This window comes from Tympanuchus pallidicinctus, unplaced genomic scaffold, assembly GCF_026119805.1.
Source record: "Tympanuchus pallidicinctus isolate F22 unplaced genomic scaffold, pur_lepc_1.0 scaffold2, whole genome shotgun sequence".
Lineage (NCBI taxonomy): Eukaryota > Metazoa > Chordata > Aves > Galliformes > Phasianidae > Tympanuchus > Tympanuchus pallidicinctus.
The window spans coordinates 42,295,707-42,302,825 of NW_026294721.1; positions in this window are offsets into that span (position 1 = coordinate 42,295,707).

Sequence of the window (7,119 nt, forward strand, 5' to 3'; positions counted from 1 at the left end):
CCATTAGACCCTGACCAGAAGACTGTGAAATGCTGGTTGCCCCACTGCAAAAACACAGTCATAGCAACATTGCAAAAAGGGCAGTTTAAGTGCTGCACATTTCTAAGTATGGCTACAGATGTACCCAATTAGTTTTGTGCTCGTTAGGATGGAGAAAGAGGCTGAGAAAGACTTGCTGAAACACATTCTGAAAGAGAAAGAAGAGAAGCAAGGTGTATCTAACTTCTTACACAAAGGCTAATAAGTGGGCTATGAACTGTTATCAACCAGTACAAAAAGCAAAAAACAAATGCTTATCTCATAGTTTGAAGAATCATAGAATGATTACTGTTGGAAAAGACCTCTGTGGAAAAGACCATCTCGTCCAACCCATCCCCACCATTCCCAATAACCACATCCATCAGCACAACTACTACATATTCTGTCAAATGGAAATCTGACATTATTTGATATCAGGAGCAGATTTTGAAAGAGATTACAGACACATTATTTCACGAAACAGCAGGACTTGGGCTCCTAAATCCCTCACAAGATAACCTCTACTGCTACACAGTTACTGAGTAAAATAACAAACATGTAGCAAGACTGTGGGTAGCCTTACCGAGTGTATGGAACACATAGTGGCAGCACGTCCTTCAGCTTGAACTCATCATTCTGAGCTTCTTATTTGTAACTCCAAAAGCCATCTCATTTCATTTTCTAGTATACACTGTACTGGTTTTCCTGTGTAATTTTCTAGTAGTTGATTTTATGCTTTCCACATCACTGTGGATCATACACATTCATCTTTTCCTACATTTTCAGTTTGACATTCACATGTAGAAGAAGAGCACTGCCCACGAATTTGTAGTCTCCCTCCTTACTTTTCAAGGCTGTCACACTAAGTCTGTCAGCATCTACCTTGTGTCTATTAAGACAGCAAAAAGCAAACGAACAAAAGAAACCTCACTCTCATTATTTTCAAGCTATTGTATTCTGTGGTTATTGCAGATTGCATAGTGCACAACCTTGCAGCCTTCTAGGTTGCACCTTTCAATGATCCCTAGCCACACCAATATGATTATAAACAGAACAGCTTATAATCTCAAGAACTTGACTGAAATTCCTATGCCCTCCTTTCCCTCCATCCTTCTTTTATCATCACCTGTACAAAAAGCCCATTCCTTTGCAGCTGTAATTAAGCTCTCAGTTTCTTTTTTCAGTCCTTTTCTGACAGTGATTATCATGTCTATTTCTTTTTTCCAGTTGCTGAAGCTGTCAATCTAAAATGCTTCCCATGAGCCATGTTCACGTTTACAAAAGTATGAAGCAAGCACAGAAGGAAGTCCCAAAATTTGATCATCATTTGAAATGTAAGATCCTATCAGGAAGAAAAGGCTGCTCAGTTTCTGAAGTTGTAAAAGTAGCAGATGGTTCATGTTCTGGATGAAAACAACTTACACACACACCACATGTTCCTTCCTAGATGTGAGCTTAGGAGTACAGCTGGAGTGCAAGAACAGCATGAGCACACATGGTACTTTCTTCCAAGTCCTTTCCCTCCCATTTTCTCCTCAGGGACTTCCTCAGTTAGATGTGGTTTCTTCATGCTTAATAATGCTCTCTGGATTTATCCCACAAACTCACGCATCTTCTCTCTTGAAGCCACTCAAATGTGTAACAGCCGTAAGAGCAGCCCACAGCAAAGCCTCAGAGAGGCTGCAGCCCACCATCTCCATGTGTTTCTTCTGTGTCCACTCCTCCTGGCACTGCAGCCCACAGAGACCAAGTCTCTTCTTGGTCAAGTCTTTCTCAGAGCAAGAAGTCATAGCAAGCTTGGTGGTCCACACCCTTTCTCATTCTCCTCTGGATGTTTCCAGCCTCACCACATTCTGCTCACAGGTAAGGAGGCCAAGGAAGCACACTGTGAAAAAATGGGAACCAGCTACGAACTAGTGTAAGGGCTGAACAGAGCTTTTTATTTGTTCTCTATCCTTTCCATCCAACATATTATTCACTATTTTTGAGCCCTGAGCTGGCGTTTCCATGGGCTCACTCTATGTTAGTTAGTGACACTGATTTGTCATTCCCATGTGTCCCTAACCTACTTTTAGGTTAGGGATGCAGTAAGTGTCTTCCCCTCCTTGCTTTCCCTTTTAGAGCAACTTCTTGAGCATCAGACAACAAAAACACCGAGAAACAACAAAAATGCTAAAGCCAGCCACTGTATTCCAAAGAAATGTGACACCATTGCACTGCCACATAAACGACTGCTCTGCTACCAAGATATATTTCCCTCTTCTCTAAGAGCAATTAAATACACAAAGTTCACAATACTGGAAAGCAGTTGCTTACTGACAATGCAGAACATTTTGCAGATGAGGCTGATTACACTGGCAGAGTTTAACTGAAAAAATAAAACAAATACATACACTGATTGAAGCCGCCTAAATAACACATGAATGGCTTGTAATGAGAACAGCAGGCAAAATGGTACTTTTAGGTCTAGGCAGCAACGTTTTTCTCAGTATGGAGTCAGGGAGACAAGGCGAGTAGTGTTCTCTAAGTCATTTACTAATTTACCACCTTTAGGTGCATCATTTCAAGTCTACAGATGTATGAAAACATCTTTAGTATTATTCATCCCTGCAACAAACTTGGAAAACAAGGATTTCAGAGGTTTTTGAAGGTATTCGTAGCATAAACAACAGATGTACAGTTGCCGTACAGAAAATGGAAACTTAAAACTTACTTTAGGTGGTATCCAAACACAAACACCATCACACAGCACCAAAAGCATCTTCTTGGACTTTGCCACAGTCCTGGTTTTTCCCCCATCCTTTATCAAGAGACGACCATCAGCTTACAGATACCCATTCTTAGAATCATTAAGGGTGAAAAAGACCACTTAGATCAGCTAGTTCAACCACCAACCCACATCCACCGTACCCAAATCTACCCTCTTGACCACCTCCCTAGGCAGCTCCTTCCTTCATTCGTTCCTGCTAGCTCCATTGACTCTTATGGAATTACTCTGATTAGTACCGGCTGAGAACCGGACAATCGGTGAATGGCAACAGAGTAATTTGAGACCTGTGGTTCCCCTTCTAAGTATGCATGGGAGATTTTTCTTCATTTGACTTTAAGGAAGAAGTGTTATTTTATTGGATGCTCACACACACGGTTTCTTTTGTATTATTCCCCTTTCCTTAATAGCAGATGGGCAATTCCTGCTGGCTGGATGCAGGTTTCATTAGGCTTCTGTTTGCTCCCAGTTACAGATCATTAATGAGGATGTTGACTAAGTCAGGACCTGTCACTAATCTCTATGTTATACGCACCTGATCACGCCTCTCCATTTTATGTGCTGTTATTCAGCAGTACCTTTTCCATAGACTTTTTGCTAGCTCTGAGGGCAGAGCTGGGGAATAATTTATTAGCGGCTTTGCTCCTTGTTTTCATTCATGAAGTACAAACAATCTGATTGTTACTGATTTGTTTCTTACTTGAAAATTTTTGAGAAACACTTAATGCAAACGTGTTTTAATAGGTGGGTTGCTGGCAAATTACCTTAATACTTCTTAGACTGATTCTTTTTGTGGTGTGAACAGTTACTTTAATGGTACAGCAATGTTTCACCTCCCTTGTGAGCTAAGTGAATATTTTAAGAACTCCAATTAAGAAACCATAAAATGACAAAATCGTACACAGGGCATTTAGAAGACGGTTACTCAGCTTTACTAGAAGAACCATCTCGCAGCAAAATTTACAGAGAGCAAACAGAAGAGACTGACAGTGCTTCAGAGCTGATTTTCTTCTGGTGAGTGATCACAAACACCTGGCTTCTGTATTATGCATAAATCTATTTCAGTCTGCGAATCGGTTTATATTCCTAAAGTATGGCTCCAGGAAAAATATTCTTATGAAGATATAAAATCAATGATATTACTTTTATCAAATCCCTTTTATTCCCCAATTCAGTATTCTATTTTTTATTAACAAAACATATATAAATACTAATAATATTATTGTTATATATAATATATTAAAATATAAAGCAGCAAACGCCAGATAAATAAAATATTGTGTTATGTATTTATATTTTACATATTTTTTATATTTCCTGTTAAAATATATGCACGAATCTCCATGGAGATTTATTTTTTATGAGATGTGCCGGGAATGATACATGTTTTCTACATCTGTGTGTTCAGTGACAACTCCGCTGATATTGGCTCTTTCATTTTTTTTAAAGATTTATTTCGCTATGAAGAACTTCCACCTCTTACTTTTGTTTTCCTTTGGAAAATCAATACCATATTCACCTTTCACTAATATATTGAAGGGTCTCTGGTTGTTTATGAGTTTCCAGTAGTAATTGTTGCACTCTAGTTGAAAATCAGGCTGATTTTTTTTCCTTTGTAATACTGCCTATTGAGAAATTGATATTTACCACATTTGGGGAGAGAGAAAATATCCATTCTGTCATTAATGGCTTCACCCTTGCTAGAAAGCTGATTTTAGTTGATCAAATGAAATGTGTGTTTGAAGGATTCCTGTTACAGAATTACAGTGCTGAATTTTTCCCCCTTCTTTTATAAGCAGGGTGGGGAGAAGGGAGAGAAATCAGTTTACTACCTTGGGATTACCTGAACCCTGTGATCTGTACACACCTGCACTTTCCCAGTATCAACATACTCATTTCTATGACCACATCTATATGTGCATGCATACACAAATACATACACACATTCCATATATATATTTGTGTACATCTCACCAGTGCAGAGCTTTTTCACATCACTCAGTAGAAACAGGAAGGGAATTGTGGAAAAATACCTCTCAGAGCCAAGGCACAAAGTCTTTCCCATATGCAACAGCTGGGAGGTTCCATACTTCATGGAGTGTGGTTTTGCTGACACACAGATGTGCATGTTGGGTTGGTTTATTCTCATAGCAAAAATGGGTAAGCAGTACCCACTGGTTGTGCTGTGCCCTGAACATAGCTGCCTCTCACCTTGCAGGTATAACAATTGCTGTACATTGTCTGATTGTCAAAACCTGGCATTCTGCTAAAAAGATGTTGTCTTACCTCGAATGCCTAAGAACATGGGTGCAAAAGATTGTCATACAGTGAGAGAAGCTTTGTCACCCGATCTCTGAAAGAGGATGAAAATAGAGGAGGGAGAAAAACAAACCCTCAAACCCAGACTGGAAGCTCAACACAACACTACTTCAGCGTATGTTCTATTTCCAGAAAAAGCTACAGAAGCTGAAACACAATGGGCAATGATTTCTTATATTGTTCACAACAAGAAGTATTTGAACAGTAATGCTAATGGATGGTGGAGGCCTACAGAGCTGTAGTTGGGAGGGAAATGTGTGCAGGGACAGTGGATGGATTCCCCATGGCCCTGCAGTAGGTCCCTCTGGGGTACAGGTGGTCCATGGGCCAAGCATGGATCAGTGTTTCCATATTTGGATCCATGGGGACACGCCAGCTGTCCACTGCAGGACCTCGTTGTGAGGGTGTAGCCACCTGTACTGGGTGGGCTTGTTTTCAGCATGCTGCCGAACACCAAAGCTCCCAAAGCTGTTTGAATACTAATCTCGCCATTGCTACTCCATAGAACAAAGCAAAAAAAAAACCCAAAACAAACAAACAAAAAAAAAAAGGTGGATGGTGGTGGTTCTTTGATAGCAACTCTTTCCTCATCTCCCACTCTCATTGCTAGAGGTGTCATTTTCCTTGAGTTTACTGCAAGTGAAATCAAAGCTGCTTTTCCTGGTGTCCAGCAGAGGTCTGGTATACGGATGCTCCCTCACTATGACTTAAAGTCATTTCTTTACAAGGAGAGTGGTTAGGCCCTGGAACGGGCTGCCCAGGGAGGTTGTGGATGCCCCGTCCTTGGACGTGTTTAAGGCCAGGTTGGACGGGGTCTTGGGCAACCTGATCTGAATGTGTACGTTTGGTGGCCCTGCTAGGCAGGGGGGTTGGAACTACATGATCCTTGAGGTCCCTTCCAACCCGGGTGATTCTGTGATTCTGTGATTCTGTGATAGACTTAAAGACTTAAAGAGATCCTTAAAGGTTATTGCAGGCTTAGCAAATACTCAGTGATTAGTGTTAGAAAAATGCAAGTTTATCAACCACCCTATTAGGGATTGAATCCTTAGCTTGTGCAAACTGTCAGAGCTGGGTTGAAACCAATGGTACAATATGGGATTTTGCTTCAGTATCCTACTAGAAGCCATTAAATCCCAAATAGCTTCTGCAAACAGTTGTATGAAACTCCTCCCACTGCCTGCTCAGTTGAAAAAGCAGCAAAGTCCTACGTTGGCCTGTTAACACAGGGACCCAGGGAGGGAAAACAAAACCTGGTTTGGGTGCAAAACATACAGTACACATCAAAACAAGCTTTAAAAAAACACCCGGTGCTTGTAACTGGGGCCAGATTTTCAAAGTGTTCTCTAGGCTGTAGTGTCCATTGCCACACCAAAGGGCTACTAGATACAGAAACACAGGCAACTAACAACAAGAAAACGAAAAAGCTAGGTTTCTGTGGCACTGACTTTTGGATTTAGCCATCTTTGGTGCTTTCATGAATATAGTGCTGGAAAATTAAAATCCCGCAAAAGAGACTTGGGAAACTTTATGTGGTATCAGCGTGGATTTAATTATATATATATATATATATATAAATATAAAAATTAAATATATATAAATTAAATATATATTACATATATATATATATATGTAAATAATTCAGATATATACATGTTCAAGACCCTAAAATGACTAGGAAGCACGGAAAATGGAATAGGGACCATCTCTTTCAGTATGAGAACCAATGAAATAAAACCAGGCAGAGCCAGGATCAATTCTTGCCGTATGCATATTTCACTGAGGAATATACTGGAAGAATGACCAGATCTGCTTCTTACATTCTGATTCTTTTAATTTACTGCCTTTCTGCAATGTGTTTCCTGTATTCTTATTTATTGGGTACATATTTTACATGGTGCTCAACCAAAACATAAGATTCTCTGAAAAATGGGCTACAAGGCTACCTTTAACACCTTCCTCTATTTTTCCAGCTTGCACTAAAGATATTCCACTTTGCATTCAGCTTTCTTTGT